The sequence below is a fragment of the Aegilops tauschii genome, chromosome 2, assembly GCF_002575655.3.
Source record: "Aegilops tauschii subsp. strangulata cultivar AL8/78 chromosome 2, Aet v6.0, whole genome shotgun sequence".
Classification (NCBI taxonomy): domain Eukaryota; kingdom Viridiplantae; phylum Streptophyta; class Magnoliopsida; order Poales; family Poaceae; genus Aegilops; species Aegilops tauschii.
This window is the reverse complement of record NC_053036.3, coordinates 581,186,112-581,199,149: the sequence shown is the minus strand read 5'-3', so window position 1 is coordinate 581,199,149 and position 13,038 is coordinate 581,186,112. Positions and strand designations below refer to the sequence as shown.

Here is a 13,038-nt window from a genome sequence, read left to right as displayed (position 1 = left end):
CTTCTTCTCTCTCTTTGGATCTCAATAGAAAGTTATCCTTGATCTTCTTGGAGATCTATTCGATGTAACTCTTTTTGCGGTGTGTTTGTCGAGATCCGATGAATTGTGGGTTTATGATCAAGATTATCTATGAACAATATTTGAATCTCCTCTGAATTCTTTTATGTATGATTGGTTATCTTTGCAAGTCTCTTCGAATTATCAGTTTGGTTTGGCCTACTAGATTGATCTTTCTTGCAAAGGGAGAAGTGCTTAGTTTTGGGTTCAATCATGCGGTGCTCGATCCCAGTGACAGAAGGGGAAACGACACGTATTGTTTGCCATCGAGGATAAAAAGATGGGGTTTATATCATATTGCTTGAGTTTATCCCTCTACATCATGTCATCTTGCCTAATGCGTTACTCTGTTCTTATGAACTTAATACTCTAGATGCATGCTGGATAGCGGTCGATGTGTGGAGTAATAGTAGTAGATGCAGGCAGGAGTCGGTCTACTTGTTGCGGACGTGATGCCTATATACATGATCATGCCTAGATATTCTCATAACTATGCTCAATTCTATCAATTGCTCGACAGTAATTTGTTCACCCACCATAATACTTATGCTATCTTGAGAGAAGCCTCTAGTGAAACCTATGGCCCCCGAGTCTATTCTCTATCATATAAGTTTCCGATCTACTTTTATTTTGCAATCTTTACTCTTAATCTTTATCATAAAAATACCAAAAACATTATCTTATCATCTCTATCAGATCTCACTTTTGCAAGTGGCCGTGAAGGGATTGACAACCCCTTTATCGCGTTGGTTGCAAGGTTCTTATTTGTTTGTGTAGGTACGAGGGACTCGCGCGTGGTCTCCTACTGGATTGATACCTTGGTTCTCAAAAACTGAGGGAAATACTTACGCTACTTTGTTGCATCACCCTTTTCTCTTCAAGGGAAAACCAACGCAGTGCTCAAGAGGTAGCATTGTCCAAAACAGAGATGCGTGCTGTCAACGAAGGGGTGGGGGTATCTGGCTCGTTGTTCTCAATGTGAAAAAACCCCATCCCCTCGATTTTGTGGCCATAGAGCATGGGTTCTCCCTCGATTGACTGCTCGGGACACAGCAAAGCCGGGTGGCCCGGGCGTTTACATATGCAGCAGGAGAGGAGTTCGGCACCCCACTTGATAGTGGCCCTCCTCGCCACAATTGAAGCCAAGAAAATTCACCCTCCTTGTCGAAAAAGGTGAGCTGATTTCAATATAAAGAACCTAACCAACTGAACTGTACAAAAGAAAAGAGAAGGGGACTCACATAGGAGTATCACACATACACCAGTCCACAGAGCACAGGACAATTGTACGTTTAAATTCGAGATTTTTTTCGAAACTATGATGATTTTTATAGCAAATTCGGAAACTATACGCCCCAATGCATAAAAATCGAAACTATGACCCCGTCGGCCTTCTGTTGGCCGAAGAGGGACTTTTCGACCAACCGTTGGCAGAAGTGGGCTCTTCAGCCTCCCGTTAGCCGAAGTTAGTATCTTCGGCTTCCCGTTGGCCGAAGAGTGTCAGGGGCACAAAACGTAATTAAGATGATCTCAAATGAAAAAGCTATCAACATGAAAAATCTTCTTCTCGTCGAAACGGTTGATTTTGATATAAAAATCGTCTTAATCCAAGGTCGTATGCAACCTGTAGAGTCAAAACAAGGTCAGGGGCAGAAGCTGCAGAGTTACTTCGGACATGCCGAATGGATGTCAGAAAATTTGTCATGGGACACCCGGTGCACTCGGTGAGACCGTGTGGAATACAGAAGAGTACACAATTTTGGTCACGTTCACTCGGTGAGACCTGACGTCCCTTGAAGCAACGTCGGTATTTCCCTAAAGAGAAAGGGATGATGCAGCACGGCGGCGGTAGTTATTTCCCTTAGATATGAAACCAAGGTTATCGAACCAGTAGGAGAACCAAGCAACACAACGTAAACAGCCCCTGCACACAGATAACAAATCCTCGCAATCCGACGTGTTAAAGGGGTTGTCAATCCCTTCCGGGGTATGACGTCTCAAGATAGGCAAAGGACGTGAGGTAAATTTGTAGTAGATTGATAGATCGAATGCCAAATAAAATAAATAAAAATAAAACACAGCAAGGTATTTTTTATATTTTTGGTTTAATAGATCTGAAAATAAATGCAAAAGAAAAAGTAGATCGCAAAGGCAAATATGTGAGAAAGAAGACCCGGGGGCCGTAGGTTTCACTAGTGGCTTCTCTCGAGAAAAATAGCAAACGGTGGGTAAACAAATTACTGTTGGGCAATTGATAGAACTTCAAATAATCATGACGATATCTAGGCAATGATCATTATATAAGCATCACGTCCAAGATTGGTAGACCGACTCCTGCCTGCATCTACTACTATTACTCCACACATCGACTGCTATCCAGCATGCATCTAGTGTATTAAGTTCATGGGAAAACGGACTAATGCAATAAGAACGATGACATGATGTAGACAAGATCTATCTATGTAGAGATAGACCCCATCGTTTTATCCTTAGTAGCAACGATACATACTTGTCGTTTCCCTTTCTGTCACTGGATCAAGCACCGTAAGATTGAACCCACTATAAAGCACCTCTTCCCATTGCAAGATAAATAGATCAAGTTGTCCAAACAAAACCCAAATATCGGAGAAGAAATACGAGGCTATAAGTAATCATGCATATAAGAGATCAAAGAAACTCAAATAACTTTCATGGATATAAAAAGATACAACTGATCATAAACTCGAAGTTCATCAGATCCCAACAAACACACCGCAAAAGAGTTACATCATATGGATCTCCAAGAGACCATTGTATTGAGAATTCAGCGAGAGAGAGGAAGCCATCTAGCTACTAACTACGGACCCGAAGGTCTACAAAGAACTACTCACGCATCATCGGAGAGGCACCAATGGAGGTGGTGAACCCCATCCGAGATGGTGTCTAGATTGGATCTGGTGGTTCTGGACTCTGCGGCGGATGGATGAATATTTCGTCGACTCCCCTAGGGTTTCTGGAATATTGGGGTATTTATAGAGCAAAGAGGCGGTCCGGGGGGCACCCGAGGTGGGCACAACCCACCAGGGCGCGCATGGGCCTCCTGGCGCGCCCTGGTGGGTTGTGCCCCCCTCGGGGCACCCCCAGGCACAGCCAGAGCCCGTTGTGTTCCTTCTGGCCCATAAAAATCATCATGAAGTTTCGTGGCATTTGGACTCCGTCTGATATTGATTTTTCAGCGATGTAAAAAACATGGAAAAACAACAACTGGCACTTGGCACTATGTCAATAGGTTAGTACCAAAAAATGATATAAAATGATTATAAAACATCCAAGATTGATAATATAACAGCATGGAACAATAAAAAATTATAGATACGTTGGAGACGTATCAAGACCGAACCAAACCACTCGGAGGCTCCGAAAAATTGCCAAAGATTTTTGGATCGAATTTTTAGTCCTTTTATTGTACGGGAAGTCCAGCCGCCTCATAAATCGATGTGGGCATTGTTCGTCTGCACCGGGAAGACACATGCCGGCATTGAAGAAATGTCTCTGTTGCGATGGCAGGAATTGAGACCAAAACTTTCGGCGGTGGTATCATCCACCATGCAAAGTAGAGGCAATGGTCACCTCTCAGGCCCGTCACCGTGTACCCTCGACGCCGGTGATGATGCACACAAAAACGTCACCGTGTACCCTCGACGCCGGGGGTGATGCACCGTAACTCACGTCGAAGGAGACCCGTCCGGAAGCGCGGTACGCAAGCAGTCTTCCCGGTGCAGACGAACAATTTTTCGGATCAAAAATCCTAACTTTAACTCGGTCAGGAATCTTTGGCAATTTTCCGGATCCATTCGGAGCCTCCGAATGGTTTGGTTCGGTCTCACCGAGTGAACGTGACCAAACTTGTGTACTCTTCTGTATTTCATACGGTCTCACCGAGTGCACCGGGTGTCCAGTAACAAATTTTCTGACATCCATTCGGTCTGTCCGAAGTAACTCTGCAGCTTCTGCCCCTGACCTTATTTTGACTCTACAGGTTGCATACGACCTCGGATTAAGACGATTTTTATATCAAAATCAACTGTTTCAACGAGACGAAGATTTTCATGTGGATAACTTTTTCATTTAAGGTCATCTTAATTGCATTTTGTGCCCCTGACACTCTTTGGCCAATGGGAAGCCGAAGAGTGCTCTTCGGCCAACGGGAAGGCGAAGATACTATCTTCGGCCCAGCTGCGCACTCTTCGGCCAACGGGAGGCTGAAGAGCCCACTTCGGCCAACGGTAGTCCGAAAAGTCCCTCTTCTGCCAACAGAAGGCCGACGGGGTCATAGTTTTGATTTTTATGCATTAGGGCGTATAGTTTCCGAATTTGCTATAAAAATCATAATAGTTTAAAAAAATCTAAATTCGAACCCAGACGCGCGCACCGGATAAAGAAAATCAAGCAATACAGCTATGCGAATAATACACACAGTGTGTGGTGCTAAAATCCCAATCAAAACTGACATAAAGAAAATCAAGTGATTGATATAGCATGAGAATAATACACACAGCGGGTGCTAAAATCCCAATCAAAACTGACTTAAATAGAAAACAGTTGTTATCAGCAGCCCAACTTGTCATAAATAAGAAGCTAGCAGTTGCCAAAAACAACACGCTTTTAAAGGACCAAACGAAACAGAATGCACATTCACTCGTGTTAATCATATCACTATCAAGGTGATGCCGGGGCGGAATATAATTGTCACATTGACGGCAAATGTGGCAAACTGAACTGTTCATATCCTACATCTAAAACCTACTCCCTCCGTTTTAAAATAAGTGTCTTAACTTTGTATTAATTTTAGTACAAAGTTATACTAAACTACCGGTTGCCAGGGCCACCTCCGGGCGAGATAGACGAATGGCCTGGGTGGGTTTTGGGGCGCTGGCGTGGGCTCTATGGACCACAAGAAACAAGGCTTTGATAGAGGGAATATACATCAAACACCCGGCTGATCTATTATACAAACTGGTGTCTTTCTTGCAGCTCTGGAAACCTTTGTCAAGGGCGCAAGACAGAAGGCACGTGGAGTGGCTCGCAGCAAAGGTGTGAGCAAAGTGTACCGAGCTTCGTCGAGCAACACAAGGGGCACCTCTAGGGATGGCAATGGGGACAATCCCCTATGGGTATCCTAGAACATCCCCATCCCCATCTATTCCCCATCATCCCATTCACATCCCCGTTTACATGACTGGGGATGAAATTTCCCCGTACCCATGCCCCACTAGGGAACGGGGCCCCATTAGGGTCCCCATCCCCATGAACAAATGATCATATACATAATGTGACATACTATAATCAACAAATATAAATGGCATTGTTCGTGTTCTGCTAATATCGATATAGGTCATACTCACTTCTTGGTCATGGTGGCGGCTGAGGTGAGGATGTGGGTTAGGTTTAAGGTTTTCCTTAGATTTTTTTGTTTTCACAAGTTTATTTGTGAATATTTTAAGGTTGACCGCAATGTCATAGTTAAAAAGTAGCTCCCTGATGGGTATTGGGTATGGGGAGCATAATATCATCCCATCCCCGTTGTACCCTATGGGGAATAAATTAGTTTAGTAAATATTCCCATGGGAAAGTTTTTCGCCCATCCCCGCCCCCTAATAGATGAAATCCCCGTGGGTTTGGCGAGTATGGGGCCCCATTGCCATTCTTAGGCACCTCCGGCATGACACCTGACTATGCTACCTCGAGAGCCCGATGTTTCCCCTTTTGGCTGGGTGCTGCGTCGTTTATCTTCGCCTTCGGGCTTGTATCGCTTGTATTTCCTTTTCCGTACTTCGTGCTACTTATTCGGTCTGGAACTCGTGTTGGATCTGTAAGGGCCTCAGTCTAAGGCCGGGCAAGAGCCTCTTTTCTAAAAAAAAAAGTTATACTAAACTTGAGACATTTATTTTGGGACGGAGGAAGTACATAACAACAACGACGATGACGACGACGATGATTTACCCTTTTTCAACAAACTGAGCCTTGCTTTTTTCTCGCTGTCCGACTTCTCAACTAGTCCACTCCCTGGTTGTAATTTTGAAGGACACCCCATTTTCTAGTTTTAGTTTTCAAGAAGTGTCAACTGCTATTACTTATGTAACAATGCAAATATTCTAGTCTTTTTTGAAGCATTACAAAAAAAGATACACCCTCCGATCCATATTAACTGTCACTGACATAGTATATCACCGACTTAGTACATATTTTTATTACTAAAGTTGTAATACTAAGTCAGCGACACTTAATATGAAATTATGGATATGAGGAAATACCTTTTCCCCCAAAAAGAGCAAAACTACAATGGAATTATTGGCTCTAAATTTTGTTCTCGACAAGAAGGATAATTGGCCTGCATAGTAGTGGCCGCTAATAACCAGCCCAACTAGACATAAATAAGAAGCAGATGTTAACCACCACTGTCAAGTTGGTGTGGGCCGGAATACAGGTTTTCTCCACGTAATATCAAATTGTTACAAGATTCCCGCGCAACTTACATTTGTTTATTGGAAAACCATACTATATGTGTTTTTAAGTTTTAACTAACCTTTGCTTTGTTTAGCATGGTATATACGCTTTGCTTCTATGTAGCATTTGGAGAGCAAGAATGGAAGCCCCAACATACAAGCAGCAAGCAGCAAGCAACCAAGTATGAGAACACCTCACGCAGCGCTCCTCTTGCTCTTCATCCTGTCGTGCTCCCGCGTTGCCTACTCCGGTGGCGGCCGGAGCCGCTTCACCTCCATAATCAGCTTCGGCGACTCCTATGCCGACACGGGTAACTTGGTCAGGTGGGCTGATCCCGTCCTTCCCGGCCCGAACCCATTCAACAACCTCCCCTACGGCGAGACCTTCTTCGGCTACCCCACCGGACGCGCCACCGACGGCCGCCTTGTGCTGGACTTCATCGGTAACCTAACCACAAATGCACTGCCAAACTTAGTCAATCTCTGTTGATCCTGACTAGCTAGAAGACATATGGACAGAGAGCTTGCATATAACGGTGCTTCATTTTGCAGCTCAGGCTTTGGGTCTGCCTTTGGTGCCGCCGTATCTCGCCAAGGGGAGCAACTTCTCCGCCGGAGTAAACTTCGCCGTGGCAGGAGCGCCGGCTCTGAACCTGACATACCTGCAGGGACAGAATTTGACCGTGGAACCTCCGATCAACCGCTCCCTCCACGATCAGCTCGACTGGTTCCAGAAACTAAAGCCTTCGCTCTGCAAGGGTAGGCTGCTGCTAATTATACATCAGTCCTTAATCACCACATGATTTTCATGTCCAAGTGAAGTGATTTAGCTCGTCGTACGTCCATGGCATGTGCAGGAAAAGGTGCTGATTTCTTCGGGAGCTCCCTGTTTGTCATGGGAGAGTTCGGAGGAAATGACTACAACTTCCTTATGTCGTGCAACAGGACCGTGGAACAAGCCAGAGTTTATGCTCCTCAAATTGTTGACAGCATCTCCCGAGGCGTAGAGGTACTACGGATGGAATTCCACTCTTCCTTTAATTCCCACATCCTGCACATGTTTTTTCTTTTGACTTTTTGAATTCTGTAACGCAAAGCTTCTTATATGCTTCTTTTTTTGCGGGATAAAGCTTCTTATATGTTGGTTGCGGGCTTGTGGCACGTCGTGACCATATCGATATCATTTGAAAAGTCTGTTCTTGATATGTACTCCCTCCGTTCGGAATTACTTGTCGCAGAAATGGATGTATCTAGACGTATTCTAGATACATCCATTTCCACGACAAGTAATTCCGAACAGAGAGAGTAGCTAGGATCAATGGAGTCATGGACTCTTTTGGTCAGTGCACCAGCAGAAGAATTTCCAACATTTAGTTTCTAAACTAATTAAACGTTTTTTAAATGAGTCAAACAAGACTATTGAAATAGATATTTTGGCACTATGATAATGTAAAGTATGTTAATTGTAAATATATTTTTGTAAACTGAATTAAAGAAATAAGTACTCTCTCCGATCTAAAATAAGTGTCGCAGTTTTGAACTGGAGCTAGTTCAAAACCGTGACACTTATTATAGATCGGAGGTAGTAGTTTTTTTTTTTTTTGCTTTGCTATAGTACCAGTTCAAATATGTATTTTGAGATGCACTGACCAATAACGTGGCCACGCATTGTTAACAGACATATATGTCCTTTATCTCTTTTTAGAATTAGATTAGCATGGTGGCTCGCACAAATGAGTGAGCAGCCTCTCTTACTTTCCAACTTTAATTTGTAATATCATAACCAATAAGAGTTTTCTTACATGTAACCAATAAGAGTATTGCTTCCATTCTTAAATAAACGGCTTGGTAGAATGTGTGGCGTCAAAAGTTTTATTACTGATTAATATATAAAATTTTCAAAATTATAAGTAAAAATAGTGTATTTAGATTACTCTTATTTTTTCATAATTCAAATTTTCACAGATTTTATTGACATCTACTTAAAAATGGTCTGCAACTCAAAAAAAATGTCAAGGATGCATAAGGAAACCAGGTCGATATCCCGACGTTATACATTTGTTTCTAAGAAAGGAGGAAGTGTTTAGCATAATTTAAATAGACGACGTGCCAACCCGAGCGACTGCACACCAGCTCAAAAATACTTTGGATCCGAACACATTCATACATGTTATAGTATGACTCAAGATAAACTAAGAAACTGATAACCCTCTACAGATACTGATCCAGCACGGCGCCAAGTAGTTGTGGCAGACATCTTCCCCATTGGCTGCCTACCGGCAATTCTCACGATGCTCGCTAGCCCAAACAACATGGAGTATGATGGGCACGGATGCCTGAAGAGTATGAACAAGCTGGGACGCTACCAGAGCTCTCTCCTTCGACGACGGATCAAGGTGCTACGGTACAAGTACCCACATACGAAGATCATTGCCACCGAGTACTACCGACCGGTCCTTGCATGCGTGTTGGTTGCTTAGCTAGAATAATACTCGTGCATGTGGTTGAGGATTGGATCAAAGAAAATACTGAAGGAAATATGCCCTAGAGGCAATAATAAAGTTGTTATTTTATATTTTCTTATATCATGATAAATATTTATTATTCATGCTAGAATTGTATTAACCGAAAACTTGATACATGTGTGGATACATAGACAAAACACCGTGTCCCTAGTAAGCCTCTGCTAGACTAGCTCGTTAATCAAAGATGGTTAAGTTTCCTAACTATAGACATGTGTTGTCATTTGATGAACGGGATCACATCATTAGGAGAATGATGTGATGGACAAGACCCATCTGTTAGCTTAGCATATTGATCGTTCAGTTTTATTGCTATTGCTTTCTTCATGTCAAATACATATTCCTTCGACTATGAGATTATGCAACTCCCGGATACGGGAGGAATATCTTGTGTGCTATCAAACGTCACAACGTAACTGGGTGATTATAAAGATGCTCTACAGGTATCTCCGAAGGAGTTTCTTGGGTTGGCATAGGTCGAGATTAGGATTTGTCACTCCGAGTATTGGAAAGGTATCTCTGGGCCCTCTCGGTAATGCACATCATAAAAAGCCTTGCAAGCAAAGTGACTAATGAGTTAGTTACAAAGATGATGTATTATGGAACGAGTAAAGAGACTTGCCAGTAACGAGATTGAACTAGGTATGTGGATACCGACGATCGAATCTCGGGCAAGTAACATACCGATGGACAAAGGGAATAACGTATGTTGTCATAACGGTTCGACCGATAAAGATCTTCGTAGAATATGTAGGAGCCAATATGGGCATCCAGGTTATGCTATTGGTTATTGACCGGAGAGGTGTCTCGGTCATGTCTACGTAGTTCTCGAATCCGTAGGGTCCGCACGCTTAACGTTCGATGACGATATAGTATTATATGAGTTATGTGATTTGATGACCGAATGTTGTTCGGAGTTCAGGATGAGATCACGGACATGACGAGGAGTCTCGAAATGGTCGAGAGGTAAAGATTGATATATAGGACGATAGTACTCGAACACCGAAAGTGTTCTGGAGGGTACCAGGTACTTATCGGGTCACCAGAAAGGAGTTTGGGCACCCCCGGCAAAGATATGTGCCTTATGGGCCAAGTGAGGGAACACACCAGCCCTGGTGTGCCCCTATAGAGGACAGCCCTGTGAGGAGGAGAAGGAAAGAGGGGAGGGCAAGGAAAGTGTGGATTAGGATTCCTACTTCCTTCCCTCTCCCCCCTCTTTCCTTCCACCTAGATTATATATGGCAGGGGGGGCTTGGGAGGGACTCCAAGTAGGATTCATCCTACTTGGGCGCCTCCTATGGCTGCTCCTCCCTCCCTCCCACCTATATATATGAGGAGGGGGCGCCTAGCACAAGACAGACAATTGCCTAGCCGTGTGCGGCGCCCCCCTCCACAGTTTACATCCTCGGTCATATTTTCGTAGTGCTTAGGCGAAGCCCTACGAGATCACTTCATCATCACCGTCACCACGCTGTCGTGCTGACGGAACTCATCTACTACCTCGTTGTCTTGCTGGATCAAGAAGGTGAGGGACGTCACCGAGTTGAACGTGTGCAGAACTCGGAGGTGCCGTGCGTTTGGTACTTGATCGGTCAGAGCTAGAAGAAGTTCGACTACATCAACTGCGTTGTCAAACGCTTACGCTTACGGTCGAGAAGGGTACGTAGACACACTCTCCCCCTCCTTGCTATGCATGTCTATGGATAGATCATTGTGTGTGTAGAAATTTTTTGTTTTCCATACAACGTTTCCCAACAAATACTCGTGCTAGTTGGTTGTTCATCCTTGCGTACGTTGGTAACCTCATCTGGGCTTATTGTTTATGTTTCTCTATCAAGGTAAATATACACCTCCCGCAAAAATTATTATTATTGTTGCTCTTTTGCTATTGAGCACTCGCCTGATTATTTTTAGTTCAGTTAATTTTTTTCGTGTTTTTATAGGTGTTTGGTTTTTTTCTTATCTTTTTTAGTCAGTTTTCCTTTTTTTCCTTTATGTATATGTGTGGACGTTGGGGGTGTGTGTAAATTGTTATAAACATAATAACTATACAATACATTTGTAAAACAAATTAGATTATAAAAAATGCACTATTATATGCATATTCTTATATTACAAAAATTACAATTTACATGCCAATTGTGTGTAAATATTTTCCTTCATTTGTTTTAATTTTTTTCTTCATTAAGGGTGATATCAAGCCACTAATTCATTATTTATTAAAAAATATTTTTAGCTAATGTTTAGATTTTGCTTTTAGTATAGGGTAAGACCAATACTCCTAACTATTATTATTTTCATATCCTTTCTTCATTAAGGGTAATACCATTGCCCCTAATTTATTCTTTCTTAGGAAATTTCATTTCTTGTCTTTGTTTTAGTTTAGTTTAGTTTTAGTGTATGGGGGAGAAGAAGGCAGCTGAGACTTTGGATCTCGATAAAGCAAAATACAAGAATATATATATAGTAAGATTATTCATCACTCATGGCTTCACCCGAGGTAATCTTACGGTCGTTTCATAAATAAATTATATTTGGAACACAAATAGTTACAATTATATTGATACAGTATGTAAAATTTGGCATCAGAAAACAAAAAAATAGGTCATAAGAGTAGAAAAAACATGCATTTTATGTATATTTTACACAATGTTTTTACATAACATAAAATATTTTTTACGATGATTATATATTTTCTTACGTTCTCTTTTTACACATGAAAGAAGACAAAAATTACGGAACGTAAAATTACGGTGCATTGGTGTTAAAATAGAGGGAGGGGGTGCAGACTAACAGTTCGACACCTAGGGTGACGAATATTTGAAAATGTTAAACTAGCATTCGGAAAAATGTTGAATGTGTATAGAAAAATCGTTGATCATGTTTTAAAAAATGATGAAATTTTTTGATCGTGAATATATAAATGTTAATCAAGCATGTTGAAAAAATATTGAACAAGTATTTAAAAAATGTTAATCAAGCATTCGGGAAATATTAAATGTGTATAGAAAAAATGTTGACCATGTATTAAAAATGATGAATTTTTTTTGTCATGTATATAAAAATGTTAATAGAGCATTTGAAAAAATGTTGAACAAGTATTTTTTAAAATGTTAATCAAGCATTTGGAAAAAGTTAAATGTTTATAGAAAAATTGATCATGTATTAGAAAAATTGTGGAAATCCCCACAAAAAAAATTGTAGAAATATTTGATCATTTATATAAAAATGTTAATCAAGGATTTAAAAAAATGTTGAACACGTGTTTAAAAAATGTTAATCAAGCATTTGAAAAATGTTGAATGCGTAAAGAAAAAATGTTGGCCATGTATTAAAAAATTGTTAACCTTTTTATTTGAAAACTGTTAATCATGTATTTAAAATATATTCAAAATGTATAGGAAAAATGTTGAATGTTAATTTTGTATTTGAAAAATGTTTAAAGTATGTATAGAAAAATGTTGACCATGTATTACAAAAATGTTTAATTTATATTGGAAAATATTAGACGTGTATTAGAAAAATGTTGTTGGCATGTACAAAAAATGTAAAATAATAACCAAAGAACAAACAAAACCGAAAAAGGAAGTAAAATAAACAAAAGAAACATGAAATTGAAAAAATGCCAAAATAATGAAAAAATGGAGAATAAAAAATGATTAAAAATGGCTCGAATAGCCTCAAGTAGGAGGAGCCTCTACAACTTACCACGATAAGTACCCTGGCGGAGTGACTAGCAGCACCCGTGATCTGCTTGGACACTAGGGATCGATCCCCGCTTCTCCCATTTGCAGAAGTTCCCTCTCGTCTTGCTTAATGCGAGATATAGACGCTGCGAAATCTAATCGGGTGTAGGGCACGCAGCAGATCGATTCTTACGAGTCACACGACCCCCGGCCCCATGTGATTCTGGACCCCTGATGGGCTGGGCCAAATCTGTGATGCAAATAAAGGTGCAACAAAACAAATGTACT

At 41.3% G+C, this 13,038-nt stretch overlaps 1 pseudogene; it reads left to right on the top strand.

Moving 5' to 3' along the window:
* Positions 1–6,602: 6,602 nt before the first annotated feature.
* LOC109736859 (GDSL esterase/lipase At1g28600-like) lies at positions 6,603–9,288 on the top strand (annotated as a pseudogene).
* Positions 9,289–13,038: the final 3,750 nt, after the last annotated feature.